The sequence below is a fragment of the Mirounga leonina genome, unplaced genomic scaffold (assembly GCF_011800145.1).
Source record: "Mirounga leonina isolate KUSES-001 unplaced genomic scaffold, KU_Mleo_1.0 Mir_94, whole genome shotgun sequence".
Classification (NCBI taxonomy): domain Eukaryota; kingdom Metazoa; phylum Chordata; class Mammalia; order Carnivora; family Phocidae; genus Mirounga; species Mirounga leonina.
Window position 1 is genome coordinate 57,018,088 of NW_023270855.1, and position 16,246 is coordinate 57,034,333.

Consider the following 16,246-nt stretch of genomic DNA (forward strand, 5'->3'; position numbering starts at 1 on the left):
AGGGTGCTGGGATCGAGCCCCACATTGGGCTCCCTGCTCAGCGGGAAGCCTGCTTCTCCCTCTCCCACTCCCCCTGCTTGTGTTCCCTCTCTCGCTGTGTCTCTATCAAATAAATAAATAAAATCTTTTTTAAAAATTCATTTCTGGAGTAGAATTCAGTGATTCATCACTTACATACAACACCCAGTGCTCATCACAAGTGCTGTCCTTAATACCCATCCCCCACTTAGCCCATCCCCCACCCACCTCCCTCCATCAACCCTCAGTTTGTTCTCTATGGTTAAGAGTCTCTTATGTTTTTTCCCCTTCTCTCTTTTTTTGTCCTTCCATATGTTCATCTGTTTTGTTTCCTAAATTCCACATATGAGTGAAATCATATGGTATGTGTCTTTCTCTGACTGACTTATTTTGCTTAGCATAATACATTTTAGCTCCATCCATACCGTTGCAAATGGCAAGGTTTCATTCTTTTTGATAGCTGAGTAATATTCCATTATGTGTGTGTGTGTGTGTGTATCTCATATATATATATCTCACATATATATATCTCACATCATCTTTATCCATTCATCAGTTGATGGACATTTGGGCTCTTTCCATAGTGTGGCTATTGTTGATAGTGCTGCTATAAACATTGGCGTACCCCTTTGAATTAGTGCTTTTGTATTTTGGGGGTAAATACCTAGTAGTGCAATTGCTGAATGGTAGGGTAGTTCTATTTTTAACTTTTTGAGGAACCTCCATACTGTTTTCCAGAGTGGCTGCACCAGTTTGCATTCCCACCAACAGTACAAGAGGGCCCTTATTTATTTCTCTTTCTCACTCTTTTTCTCTCTATGCAATGGCCAAGCCCTGTGCTGCGTGTTTTTCTTTATAGAAGAAATAGGGTCCCCTGAAATGGAGAGAAGTTGACAACACTTCCTCATCAACAGGCACTGCGGCAAAATGGATTAGGATCTTTTCTCCAGAGTTGCATCTTACTTGTTTCAAGCCTGAACTGGGAATCTAGTCTTCTAGTGGCTTTGGTTTAAGTAGAATAAACATCAGGTAGAAGGTCCCAGTGGTTGGATAAATTTGTGTCACATGTGGACCAAGCCAACTCAATAATAAACATAATGTGTGTTATGATTGAATGTTTGTGTCCCCTCCGCCAAATTCACAAGTTAATACCTAATTCCCAATCTGATGATATTAGGAGGTGGGGCCTTTGAGAGGTGATTATTAGGTGGAGCCATCACGGATGGGGTTAGTGCCCTTATAAAAGAGACCCAAAAGAGCTCCCTCGCCCCTCCCACTATGTGAGGACATGGAAGGAAGAAGTCAGCTATCTGCAACCTGGAAGGGGGTTCTCACCTGCTGGTGTGGGCACCCTGATCTTGAACTTCCAGCCTCCAGAACTGTGAGAAGCAAATGGTTATGAAAGACACCCAGTCTAGGGCCATTTGTTAAAGCCACCTTTACAGACTAAGACAATGTGTTAAATAATTTTCAAACCACTTTTCCAGTCTGGTTTTTCCAGTCTTAGCTTGTGGCATGGAAGATGTGCTGCCCAGACTGCCTTTAGGACTGGAGGACCTATTCCTCCTCATAGTTCTCTGAGCTGCTGCTGACCATCCTAAGTTTTCAGTCTTGCTTACTAAAAAAATAACAGCAGTGTGTTGAGTGATTTATATTAAATATAAAAGTAAATGGAATGAAAATAGTAGAAAGGCTGGAAAAGGAGAAATGGAAGTATACTATTGCAAGGTTCTTACACATGAAGTCCTATCACAAGAAGGCAAATTGTAACAGGTTAGATGTATACTAGAAACCCTAACATAGCTAACAAACTAAATATCAAAACAGAGTGATAGCTAATAAATCAACAAGAAAATAGGATACAATCATAAAAAATACTCAGTTACTGCAAAGGAAGGCAGAAGAAGAGGGTAAGGGTAAACTGAAGTGACTAGCATATAAACAGCAAGGCGACAGACTCAAAGTTACCCATACTAAAACTCACATTAATTGTTACTGGTTTAAATACCTGAATTAAAAAGTCAGAGATTGTCAGATAAGAAAGTAAGACCCAAAAATATGCTGGCTACAAGAAATACACTTTAAATATGAAGACCAAATAGGTTAGAAAGAACAGGAAATTGAGAGACACAGCATGCTAATACTAGTCAACAGAAGGTAAAAGTAGCTGTATTTCCGTCAAAGCTGATGTCAGAGCAAAGAATATTACCATGGATTAAAAAAAGGTCATTTTGTAATCATAAAAGTGTCAAATAAGTCAAGAGGACATAACAATCCAAAATATTTATGCAACTATTAACAGAGCTTCAAAATACACAAAGCAAAAATGGGTAGAACTGCAAGGAGAAACAGATATAGTTGGAGATGATTTTAGTATTCCTTGTAGCAGTCAGGGTTTCCAGAGTTACAGAGGGTGATTAATTTTTAGGAATTGTGTTATGTGATTGTGGGGGCTGGCAGGTCCAAAATCTTCAGGGAGGGCTAGAGACCCAAGGAAGAGTGAATGTTGCAGCTCAAGACCAAAGGCCATCTAGAAGGAGGATTCCTTCTTCCTTAGAGCTCAGTCTTTCCTCCTTAAGGCTTTCAACAGATTGAATGAGGCCCCCCACATTATGGAGGATAATATGCCTCAGTCAAAGTGGACTAATTTAAATATTAATTTAAAATTACCTCCACTGCAGGACACTTGGGTGACTCAGTCGGTTGTGTCCAACTCTTGATTGCAGCTCAGGTCATGATCTCAGGGTCATGAGTTCAAGTGCCATGTTGGGCTCTGCACTCAGCAGGAAGTCTGCTTGAGAGTCTCTCCCTCTCCCGCTGCCCCTCCCCCTGCTCATTCGTTCTCTTTCTCTCTCTCAAATAATCTTTAAAATAAATAAAAATAAAATAAAAATTACCTCCACAGCAACATCTAGACTGATGTTTGACCAAACAATGGGTACCATAACCTAGCCAAGAGGACAGGTAAAATTAATCATCACACCTCTCTCTCAATAATTAGTAGAACAATTAGGCAGAACATTAGCAAAGGTGTAGATTTAAACAACCCTATTGGGCGCCTGGGTGGCTCAGATAGTTAAGCGTCTGCCTTCGGCTCAGGTCATGATCTCAGGGTCCTGGGATCGAGTCCCGCATTGGGCTCCCTGCTCCTTGGGAGCCTGCTTCTCCCTCTGCCTCTCTCTCTCTCTCTGTCTCTCATGAATAAATAAATAAAATTTAAAAAAAATAAAAATAAAAATAAACAACCCTATCAACAAACTTGACTGGACTGCTATTTATGAGACACTCTGCCCAACACCAGCTGAACACACATTCTTCCCAAATGTACACAGAACAAATGCTAAGATACATTATATTCTGAGCCATAAACTTTTTTTTTAAGAAAGGGAAAGAGTGGGGGGAGGGGCAGAGGGAGAAAAGGAGAGAGAGAATCCCAACTCGGGGCTCGATCTCACAACCCTGAGATCAAGACCTGAGCTGAAATCAAGATTTAGACGCTTAACCAACTGAGCCACCCAGCCCCTAAAAAAATTTTTTGATACATCCAAAAGGATTCAAGTCGTACAAAACATGTGTGATTGGTTAATGATGTATACCACACAGTGTTCTCCTTCATGTTGCTTCCACTGAGTGAAAAATGGACCCCACTTTTCTCTTCCCCTTCAGATCACATATGGCCTTATGATCTGCCCTTAAGTGACAAAGGTCAGTTTCCATCTCTGTATCAGATGGCCTCCAGGGATGCTGCTCTGGCCCTGGGCATGGTAGTGTTGTTGCTGCATTTTGGCCAGACCTGGGTGGGGCTGTTTGTCTCAGATGATACGAAAGGGAAGTGGTTCCTCTGGGATCTGAAAGAGGAAATGGTCAGGAAAGCTCTCTGCACAGCCCACACAGAGAGGATGCCGACCACAGAGCAATTCCAGCCTTCCTCAGAATGGACTTTCCAGAGTCATCGATTTGACAGTCACGACTATTGTTTATGGGGACACAGTTCTCTGACAAACCTCCGCGTAGCTGGGTCGAATACTGTCACCACACAGAAGGTGTGGGTCACCCAGTGGGATTTCACCACCAGTGGGAAAGACTCCATGCTTGACGCTTTCCAAGGAACTCGCCTTTTCACACCAGAGCCACGAAGTCCCTGGTTTCTCACGTTTTATACAGACGGCTAACTGTTGTAAATACCCAGAAGATGTTGTCCTTAGTAAACTCTGGTGATTTTATTTCAAGTGCTCACCCCCAGGATCTGCCCGCAGGGTTCTGGAGGGACGCCCACGCCATGCGTCCTTGGAGGATACGCACTTCTTTGACAGCACCCTGTCTGGCTCCAGCTACCATGTCTACCATGCCAGGCATGCCGTGGCCCATGCCCCCCATGAGACGCTCCTCCCCCAACCGGAAATGGGGTCTGTGGGGAACTCGAAGAGGCTGATGTTGTTCCAACTACAAAACTGCCTCCGAGGCCTTTAGAGCCTCAGAACCTACAGTCCCTCGAGAATACCTGCGGTGACACTCTGTTCCCAGAAGGACAAAGGGGGCTCGGTTTTCGTGAACTGGTATTTTTCTCAAGAGTTGTAGGAGTATCTGTGGTTGTATTTTCTAGGCAAGGACAATGAATGCTTGATGCAGAAATGGCCATGGAGTAGATGGTGCCTCTGGGTGCAGAAGATCTTATAAAGCAGAACTCAGTGTCTATCCTTTGCTGCCAAGTCTTTATAACCACCCAAATCTACTTTGACCGGTAGAATGCATTTCCCAGCCATGATGTCTTTTACTGATGGTCTGAAATGATCCAAGTCCCCCTTTGTGCAACTACTCTAAAGAAGAGTTTATATACTTTCTTCTTTAACTCTGTGAGCACGTACAGGGTTAGTTATGGCTCTTTCCTTTTAACAAATTAAGACATTGGTTCTTTTTTTTTTTTTTTTTTTTAGTAATCTCTACCCCCAACATAGGGCTCAAATTCACCACCCCAAAAACAAGAGTCTCATTCATGCTCCACCAACTGAGCCAGCCAGGCGCCCCAAGACATCGGTTCTTTTTTTTAAGATTTTATTTATTTATTTGACAGAGAGCACAAGCAGGGGGAGCGGCAGGTAGAGAGAGAAGCAGGCTTCCCGTGGAGCAGGGAGCCCGATGTGGGGCTCAATCCCAGGACCCTGGTATCATGACCTGAGCCGAAGGCAGATGCCCAACCAACTGAGCCACCTAGGTGCCCCGACATTGGCTCTTAAAGGCTCACCTACCCAGGAGTTTTTAAATGTAGGTTTTATTGTTACTCAGGTATGGAGGGGCCAACAGATCAGGAGGCAGCGGCCATTGAAAAGACAGTTTATTGCTGACACTTCCCTAGTTGAGGGGGCACACCACTGGTGGGGAGCACTCTGGGAAGCACCAGGGTCCGTCAAGAGGCAAGGGTGTGGGGAACATGGGCAGGAGCCTTTATTGTGGTTTCCCTGGGAAGAAACAGGTGAGGCAATTAGAAACGGTAGGTTTAGGATTGGCTGATATGAATAATCTCAGTGGGGTCTGGAGGGTAGGGGCATCCCTAGTTGTCTGGCAACTAGCCCTGGAATGATTAGGGCAGGGGGATAGTGACCCAGAGTGTGAGAGCCCCAAATAGGAGGGGATGGGATGGGGACTCTGAATTGATTGGTTTGCATATGAAAGGTACACTGCAGGAGACTTAGCCTCAGGAATTAGTTAGCCCTGGGAGGGGCTGTCCCTCCAGGGTCAGGGAGGTCGCAGATGTGAAAGCATCACAAATAAAAGGCCTGGTTAACACACCAGATCCTAAGTCCTGGAGTAGTCTGGATTTTCTGAATCTATCTAATGCATAGAGAATGTCTTCGATCCCTGTCCTCAAGCATCAGGGGATGACTGGCATTTTCAATTAGCATTATACATGTTAATAAAAATGTACATATGTGCGTGATTTTCTGTGTACTGTTTTCATACATTATCTCAGTTGATACCAAAACACACAACACACACAAAATTTGTGATGAACTTTGAGGTTGAAGGAGGTACAGGATTTCCTCCCCCACGTCTAGCGGCCAAGATAGTTTTAAGATATTTCTCCGGGAAGCTCATATTCCATTGCTGAATGTTTATCTTTTAGCTTCATCCCCATCGGAAGAACATCCATTTTAACAACAGTGCTGGTAACCAGGTTTCTTTGGACCAGAAAAGAAAATATGTGGAACGATACAATATTCTTTTTTAAGATTTCATTTATTTATTTGAGAGAGAGAGAGCACAAGCAGGGGGAGCAGCAGAGGGAGAGGGAGAAGCAGGCTCCCCACCAAGCAGGGAGCCCGATGCCGGGACTCAATCCCAGGACCCCGGGATCATGACCTGAGCCGAAGGCAGATGCTGAACCAACTGAGCCACCCAGGCTCCCCATGATATGATATTCTTAACCATGGAAACTTTCCACCAGGACTGGGACTTGAGATGAAACGAGGCGGTTTGATCCCCGGCACCGCAGGGTCAAGGCTTGACTGTCCAGGAAGACGTGACTGAGCGGGCCGTGAGGCTTCCCGAGGTTGGACGCCCTTGCGGTGCCGAATTTATACTTCACGCACACATTTGAGGAGAGCATTCTCATCACAGCAAGCCGACTCCTGTGTCTCATTTCAAGGTCCATATTTATGAAAAAAAAAAACTTTCAATTTATATAATTATAGACTTCTTCCTTACTCATTGTCCAGCGGCTACAGAAATACCACACTCAAACATACAAATACATTTTTCTCTAATTTTTATTAAGATAGCATCCTGCGGGGAACCTTATGATTTCCTATAGATTAAATAGACTGCATTCTTAAACTAAACTGTATGAATGTGCAGATACACAGGGCTAGACCATGTATCATGTTAAATGAACATCCCCCTACATTTAAGTTACATATTTTGTTCTAATTTAACCATTTCTTTGTTGGTGGGCATTTGAGTTGTCTTAAATTTTCCATTATTATAAATAATGCTGCAATGAATGTTTTACATACAACTTAACCAAATGTGCACGTACTTCTATCAGATCCCTAGATATGGAATTTTGGGGTGGTGTGTATTTACATCTTAAACTTTGATAGATAATATCAAATTGCTCTCCATTAAGACTTCTATCAGTTCATACTTTATCCCAATCCTGATTGTCACACTTTTTAAAATGCTTCCAATCTGATGGGTGTCTTATTGTGTGATCTAATTACGTATTTTCACGCTACCCACATCTCCTGTGCTTTGGAAGTGTGATTTTAATTGTCACTTGGCCCATATGGCTTCCACCCAGCTGTGGAATATGGTTTGGCATACATTTTTTGCCCGTAAGTATGGACCCATTTTCACTTACCAGTTATTTCCCTGATCATAGGTATTGTGACCATCGGGTCTGCAACACAATAATTTTTGTCTATGTAAAAACACTATCATTATCTTCGTGAGCCATTGACACATTGTCTGTTGCTAATTAGACACGTGTTTATTGGCAGAACTTCTCATCTTCAGACTGCCCACTCGTGCGCAGCCAGGGCTGTGGTCCTGTCTGGGTTTATGAAAAACCCTCAGGAGGGGATGCCTGCCTACTGCCGTGATTGCACCCCTTGTCCACACAGGGAGACTTCCAATCAGACAGGTGGGCACCTGTAGAAAGTCCAGTGGACCTGCAGTGTCATGCCCCTTTATCTTATACCGTGAGTTCCTTCATCCTCTTGAGAAATGCATTCTGTCAACCCATCATAACTATTTGGACTTTTCACCTGTTTGGAATGCCCTCACCACTGCCCAGCTAATCCTACCTAATGGCTAATCAGGAACTCCCTACTCTCGAAATGCCACGGAACACGAATGCAATTCAGCAACTTGAGTTAAGAAGCCAAAACTCAGGTTTCAGAGAAAGGAGCCACACAGCAAACAGATGAAGATGAGCTGTCCAGGTGCTGAAACAAGATAACGGAGGGAGACCGGCACCGATTAAGGATTGTTTTACATTGCAATAAACTGTATCTGTGCTTTCAGTGGACACAGCAGAGATCAGAAAGCTGTCAGCAGATCTAAGTCAGGCACACTGCAGGGCAGACATGAAAAGAAAAACGTTGCCATTGTTGCTACCCGGACAAAATTCTAAAGGAAGCTGCTGTCGTCACTGACGTCAGGACTAAGAGCCACGTGACGCCTGACCCCCCCACCTGCTCAGTTCCAAAGAGAAGCTTTCCGCTGAGGACTCTCTGGTTCGGGGGTCACATGCCTGCATGCTGCAGAGAAGCGTTCTAACGGGAGTTCTGAGTCCTGCTTCAAAGGTAGAGCATCCATGAGATGTAACTTTCTCCACATAGGAAGGTTCATCCCAAAGTCACGCCCAGCCATCAAGAGAACATATCAAATACTCTAGCACACACCGAGTCTCTCCTATCGTGTAAGGTCTTTGAGGAAACTTTTGCTTTCAACCCCCACGACAACTCCATGGAGTATGATCATGACCACGACTTTACTAAAAGAACTGAAGATGAGCTGAAGAGTAAAGGCTTTGTAAGCCACAGAGCCAAGATTTAATTCTGAGCCCATGAATTCAGACTTGCCTTCTGGTTCAATGATATCACGCTGGGGTTTCATAGTCTAATGAATGAAGGATGGCAAATCAACAGAGTCCTTTGCCACGTTGCGAAGGGCCGAAGGAGAATCTTGTACAGGGAGCTGGACAAGGACACAGGAAATGAACAGGACAGTCTTGAAGGATCTGGGAAGGATTCCCAGAGGAGATGATGCTTGAGCTGAGTTTCTGCCCCACCCTCTGCACTGGGAAACTGACCTTCATGGATTATACCAACCAAGCTCTGCCTTCTGGCTTCTATTTGGGTTTGACCCGGTTGGAGCAGTAGCACAAGATCAGCAAGCAGGGGGAAGATGATTAGGATGCTGGGTCATGGTTTGCACTGCCCTCGTGCTGGGTTCTGGGATTGGTTCTTCCTCTTTTCCCTTCAGGTCAAAGGTGGTAACAATTCCCAGTCTTGCAGAATGCTGCCAGGATCTCTTTTGGCTCTTTTTAAACACACCCACACGTTTGGAGACTCTTCTCTCGTTGAACTTTCTTCCATCATTCCCTGAGGGTGCCATCCAATTTCCATAACACCCTTACCACCAGAGAGGGATACTCAGGTCAGGGAAGAATATGCTCAAGTGCTCAGGGAACTGGGAGTTTGGAGCATTTATGGAATTTCAAGTAGGTAAAAGTGCACTTCCTGCTAGGCTAAAGAGTTTGGACTTTATCCAGAGCACATGTGATCAATTTTAAACAGTCTCGTGATCAGATTTGCATGCTTAAGTAGTCACTTCATTAGTGGTGCTCCTGTAGGAGGGGATCAGAACTGAAGGTGTGATACCACCTAGAAATCCACTGCAAGCAAAGGGGAGGGACACCGTGAATATCCTTGTGTATGTACTTTTGCACACCTGGGCTAGTATTTCTGCAGGACAGATGCCTGGAAATGGATACTGATCCACCTGCATATGCATATACTTGCATTTTAAGGGCCTTTGACACACCTTACCAAATTGCTCTTTTTTTTTTTTTTTTTTTAGATCTTATTATGTTATGTTAGTCACCATACAATATATCATTAGTTTTTGATGTGGTGATCCACGATCCATTGTTTTCGTAGAACACCCAGTGCTCCATGCAGTACGTGCCCCCCTTAATACCCATCACCAGGCCAAATTGCTCTTTCAAATTCTTGTACCTATTTACCAAAAACCTCGTCCCTTAATTTTTTTTTTTAAGATTTTATTTGAGAGTGAGGGAGCGAGCACAAGCAGGGTGAAGGGCAGAGGGAGAAGCAGGCTCCCCACTGAGCAAGGAGCCTGATGAGGGACTCCATCCCAGGACCCTGAGATCATGACCTCAGCCGACGGCAGACAGTTAATGACTGAGCCACCCAGGCGCCCTTGTATTTCTGACATATTTTAAAGTAGATTATAGACCAGGAGCGCCTGGATGGCTCCATCAGTTAAGCATCTGACTCTTGATTTTGGCTCAGGTCATGATCTCAGGGTCATGAGATCAAACCCTGTGTTGGGCTCTGCGCTGGGTGTAGAGCTTGCTCAAGATTCTCTCTTTCTCTCCCTCTGCCTCTCCCTCCACCACACACACACTCTCTTGAAAAAATTATAGACCTAATAATATCTCACCCTTTAATGCTTCAGCATGTAACTCTGAAAATGATATCATTAAATGACAATACCATTTTAATATTAATACCATGAGCACCTTTAAAAACAAACAATTCCCTAATATCTAATAAACTCTTCTTTTTCCCAGCCTTACTGAAATATAATTGACATATAACATTGTGTAAATTTAAGGTGTACAACAGGGGCGCCTGGGTGGCTCAGTCGGTTAAGCGTCCAGTTTCAGCTCAGGTCATGGTCCCAGGGTCCTGGGATCGAGCCCCGGATCGGGCTCCCTGCTCAGTGGGGTGTTTGCTTCTGCTTCTCCCTCTGCCCCATTCCCCCTGCTCATGCTAATAAAATCTTTTAAAAAACAAGGTGTACAACGTAGTAATTTTATACATAGTGATATGTATATATCACCATACATGTATTATATAATACATATCACTAAATATATATATATATATAGTGATCTACACACACACACATATATATATGCATGTTTATAGACACACAAATGACCACCACAATAATACTAGTTAACACGTTCACCATCCCACATAGTTACAATTTTTTTCTGGTTATGAGAACTTCATTTTTCCAGTTTTTTAAAAATTACTTTAAAGATTTTATTTGAGAGAGAGATTTTATTTGAGAGCATGAGCAAGGCGAGCAGCAGGGAGAGGGAGAGGGGAAAGCAGGCTCCCCATGGAGCAGGGAGCCCGAAGCGGGGCTCGATCCCAGGATGTGTAAGTTTGTGTAGAGCGGTGTGTAAGTTTGCGGTATAAGGCATATATTGTGCAATGATGAGCAGTCACCATCCATCTCACTTGTGATGAGAACCCTTAGCAACTTCCCTGTAGACCACACAGGGGTGCGAACTCTCGTCCTGTTGTGTATCAGACCCCCAGAGCCTATTGATCTCATCCCTGCCCCACTGCCTCTACCCCCTACCCAGCCTACGGTAACCACAAATGTGGTCTCTGAGTTTAGTTTGTTTTTTTAGGGTGTGTTCTTATGGAAAAAAATAATAATAATCCTCGTCAGGGAAGGGTGTATATATGGTCTGTGACCTAGAGAAGTAATATCTAAGGTCTAAGAGGATAATTTCCAAAACTATTTCAAAATGAGAGACAATGGAAGAAGAGGCCACCATCCACACAGACAGCGAAAGGAGAGGAAATATTTTGTTGATAAAACCATGTGTGAGTGCACGACATGGACATCATACAGCCTTACTGGGTAGACGGGCCTATCTTCATCCTGGGAATCAGGACAAAATGCTGCGTGGAGGTGGTGGTTTCTGCTTCTTTCATCGCACACAGGGAAACGTGTGAGGTGCCCAGCCACCCCCCACCCCGGGACCCCAACCATGAGCGGGATTGCTGTGTCCGGAAGGGGGTGAGCTTCCCAGCTCACAGAGACCACTGGGGACGGCTCTGGCTCACAGCTGTGGTCCTGGGGTCTCCGTGGAGCACCGAGCCCTCTCCTGGTCAAGGCCAACCACCGAACCCTCAGCTTCATCTCGCTCACCTCCTTCACCTTCTGTTTTCCTGCTCCTTACACCTCATCGGCTGTCAAACCGCATTCAGAGTGGTTTCTACCATGGCTGTTTCCACTGTTTTGGTCCAAAGCATCACTGTGGTCTTGGCCTTCAGGTCATCGCACCAGGGAAGGGAGTGAGGCCACGCATGCTAACAGGGGCACCTAACTCCGTCATTCCCATCTGCTCCCGGATCCCCGGCTCCCTGTGAGGTCTGGCTGGGAACCTCGCCCCCTTCACTGACACAGACACGCCCCCGTCCCCGAGCCTGGGTACGTCCTCCTCACGTGCAGCCAGGGCTCAGTCACTGCCTTCTACTGCATCCCAGAATGCCCAGGCCTCCCAGCCCCGAGCAGCTTCACGGTGGTGAAGCCGAGTTCCTGATGTCCAGCATGCTGGCGTTCTGCTGCATCTGGGCTCCCTCCTCCCCACCTGACGCAGGACCGAGAGCAAGGTCGTGGTGGCCGGGGAGACCGTCTCCATCCGGCGTCCAGCACGGGGCTGCGAGGCTGCATCTTTGCCCCCAGGCCACGTTATCACACTGAGGCCTGGCCGGAACACCCTGCGAGGGGTATGGAGTAAGGTTCTGAGGGCCATAAGCATCTTGGATCAAAGAATGACATTTAACCAATAAATCATACTTTTCCACAAAGTCTTGTTGAGACAAAGATGAACCCTATTGACCCAGGTACAGAGGGGACTGCCTGTATGTTAGTGGATACCACTGAAGTCGGACTGCAGTTTCCGGGACGTGACCGCTGTCTTGGGTAACCCCTGCCCCTTCAATCTACTCGCGAATCCTGGCTCGTCACCCCTCATCATGTACACCATGGCTCACTTTTCTCATCTTCTCTCCCGTGTTTCCAACCACCTCTCTAGCCTGGGAACCAAATGACGCATGCAAACGGCTAAGTCGGTCTTATATATTTTCCTTTTAAAAAGAACAAAGAGGGAGAGTTCTGAGCCTGGAGAACCTGGGGAGACCGGCCCCCGGCGACCCCTCCTTCCGCCCTTCACGCCCTGTGTAGCTCCCACATACACCATCACGCGTGCTGGGAGAAGCCAGCCGCCTCGTCGCCCGCGGATACTCGCTCGGCCCTGCCAAGGATCCCGCGGGCAGCCATGCGGGAGGCCAGCCCGCCAGGGGATCCTTTGCCTCAGGCTGGTGTTCAGACCGCATTAACCTCATGACAGACCTCCAGCCAGAAGCCCCTGCTAAGCGGCTTCTAAATTCCTGATCCAAAGAAACTGTAAGATCCTATTTACTGCTGTCTCAAGTCCGGGGATAACGTGATGCATCAACAGTTAAGTAAAACCAAGACCTGGGAAGCCGGCGTTCCAGACACCCCTGGGGTGTCCGTGTATGTGGGGGGGACCGTGTATGTGGGGCGCTCACTTGATTAAATCTCTCAAGCCAGAGCGGACTCCAGCTCAGAAGGTTCTTCTTTGTCCCCGGACCCTGCTGCGGTCTTGCTGGTACGGATGCACGTGGTAGGAACGCTTGTTGTTGGACGAGGCGAGGTTTGTCCTCATTAACACAACCGCCACTTCTCTTTTTGCCCGTTTCATTGAACCATTGGATTTCTTCACTTCGACAGAATAAGCACTGAAATCTCATCATCTCAACACTTCCTGAGGTACTTGCGATGTTTTAAGTAAAGACTGGGTTTCCCTGGTCTCCATCCAGGAGCCGAAACATCATGCCATGGCCCCTGGGGTGGACCAAGGCTGGAGGTCCGTGGCCTTCATGTCCCGAGCCTCCTGCCCTTCCCATCGTCATCCCACCAGCTCGAGACGGGCCCCTCACTGAGATGGAAGGATGGGGGACAGGGCAGGATATGGGGGGGGAGACACGGTGCTTCTCCAGTCTTCCAGGGAGACCAACCCCATCTGTAAGCCCAGCCCTTGGATCGTTGGTCTTTATCCTACAGAGAACGATCGAGATTGACTAGTACCGCGACCTACTCCAGGACACGTAGAGTCCGTTCTCCTCGGAGACACTGTCTGGATGTGCCTATGGCCAGGCAAGAGATTTAGTCCCATGCCCCAGCCTTCCGGGGACCACTTCGTTTTTGCCTGATGCTGCCTGAGCCACGATATTTTCTGAAGCACAAGCTCCTCACCGGGGCCAAAGCATTCCAGGGCCTGCCCACTCCCAGTGACATGGTGCCGTAACCCTGCCCTGCGGTCCCGTGGGCTCCGTGGCACTACCCAGCCGGCCGCCCTCTGGTTCCGACCCTAGCCACTGCGGATACGGGAACCGTATCCCACTCCACTTTGACCAGATGAGGGAAGCTGAGGCCAGTACCCACTCATCCTCGCACATATTTCTCAAGACCGCCCAAGTTTACCTGCCGTGCACATGGGATGCGCGCCATATCCCAGCCTTCAAAGTCTTTGCGGAAACGTCGGCAGCCGCCCCACAGTCTGCGTCCTAGGCGCGGGTGTCCATTATGCTTGTCATCACTGGAGTTCCCTAGTAATGCGGTCACAACATGAGCTCCTGGGTGGACCACCCAGATAGACAGGCAGACCCCAACTTCGGCTGGAGGAGAGGTCTCAGAGTCCCGGCGGCTGACATGAGCTAACTTTGCCTTCATCGGGCCAGGCGGTTTTCGGTTTTCCTAAGGCCCCGAGTCTGCTCTTGCTCACACGGGTTGATGGGCAGCGGGGACAGGCACCAGCATCTAGTTCAACAACACGGTGCCGCAGAAACCACCCCCAACCGTGCCACCCCACATCGCTGCCTCCCCTGCTCAGGGAACCTCTCTAGGCCTCAGACTCCAGAACAGCACCCCTGGGAGCTGAAGCTCCCAAGCAGAGGGACCCTGACCTCCTTCCCTGGCCTGGCTCTCTCAGACATTACAGATAAGGTTGAGATGCATTATTTGCCTAAGCTTTCATTGTTGGCAAGCGCTCTCACGCTTACGTTTCTGTTATTTGCGACAAAGTTTACTGTATTGTTGTCAAAAACCATAACCTAAAGATGTTTTCACGTGGGAAATTTGAGTGACATCCATTGTAGCCACACGGTTGTCTTCCTTATTCTCTACTGGACACTGCCCCCCATAACCCCGGACCCCCCTCCCCACAGTCTACTGACACACAAGCTCGAAAGCAGCGTTCCTGAATCTACACGATGGAAGATGTGCAGGTGATTCAACAGTGCAATCCTCAGACCATGGCCAGTTTGGGCCTACTTCAGGAAACTGGTCTTCGAGCGCTAAAACTCTGTAGTCAAGAGTGTTTGCTCAGCCACTGGTCATACTTCGGGACCCTGGCTTCTTCCGACCCTCTCTGGATGCATCATTCCGGGGCACTTTCCCCCGGTCATCAATAGAATATTCAATATTGTTCGATTTTAGTTTTAGGCTTGTCTAGGAGATCGAGACACCTGTCCAACATCTCAGAAGGACTTCCATCCAGGGACCTTCTAGCACGTTCTCTGAGGCGAGAGCCTCGAATGTCTACGTGTGGCGAGGCCCTGCCACTCTGCGGACACACCCGCACTGCAGTCTGCCTGCTGGCTTCACTGATTCTGCAAATACCACCGACTCCCACGGGTGAGAGGCCGCACGGGGGCTGGGAGAACATACCGGAGATATTTGCTGGCCTTTCACGTTTAGAGGGTCCATTTTAAGCTCATTTTCGCGCGGCGTGTAAGCTGGAGGATCGAGGCTCAGTCTTCAGCACATGCGGGCCCGCTGGCTGGAGAGGGACTCCTTTCCCCCGACTTGCCGCGATGCCTTCAGTGCAAACGCAGATGTCTCCTACGTGTGGGTCTGCTCCTGGACTTCGGTTTCTTCCGCTCCACCCGTTGATTCTGTCCATCGCGGTGCCCAAACCACACCGCGGCTTCACGACTGTGGCTTTCTAGCAGTCTTGGGTCACGCACGGTGAACGTCCTCCAGATTTCAAGGCCTCCTCGGCCACTTGAGCTTCTTTGCATTTTAATATAGATTTTAGAATCATCAGTTAGTTTCTACAAGAAAGAAAAGTCTGCTGGAATTTTAACCGGGATCGCGCCGTGTCTGTAGACCCACTGGCGGGGGGAGAGCAGGCATCTCCCGAGCCTCTCTGCTCGGTGAACAAGCTCAACCCCCCTCTGCTTGCCTCCCTCGACAGGAGTCTGCGTTCTCAGGGCGGAGAGCTGCACGTCTCTTGTCCTGCTCATCGCCACGTGTTTAATGTTCGACGCTGTTACAACTAGTAATCTTTTAAACACGTAAGTATCTCCGGTTCCAAGTACTTCTGCTAGCGGACATGGGTAGGAGGCTCTTCGTCAAAGACACACGGACGGCAAGCAAGCGTGTCAAGAGCGGCTGGACATCGTTCGCCATGAGGGAGAAGCAAAGTAAAGCCCCAGTGAGAGGCCACCTCACGCCTGTCCGAAGAGCTGAAATCCACTTCTAGAAAGCTGAAAGCCCACGTCCACACACAGGCAGGCACACGAACGCGCACAGTTTTACTCCCGGCAGCCCCAAACCGGAACCAACCCCGAAGCGGACCGGGTGA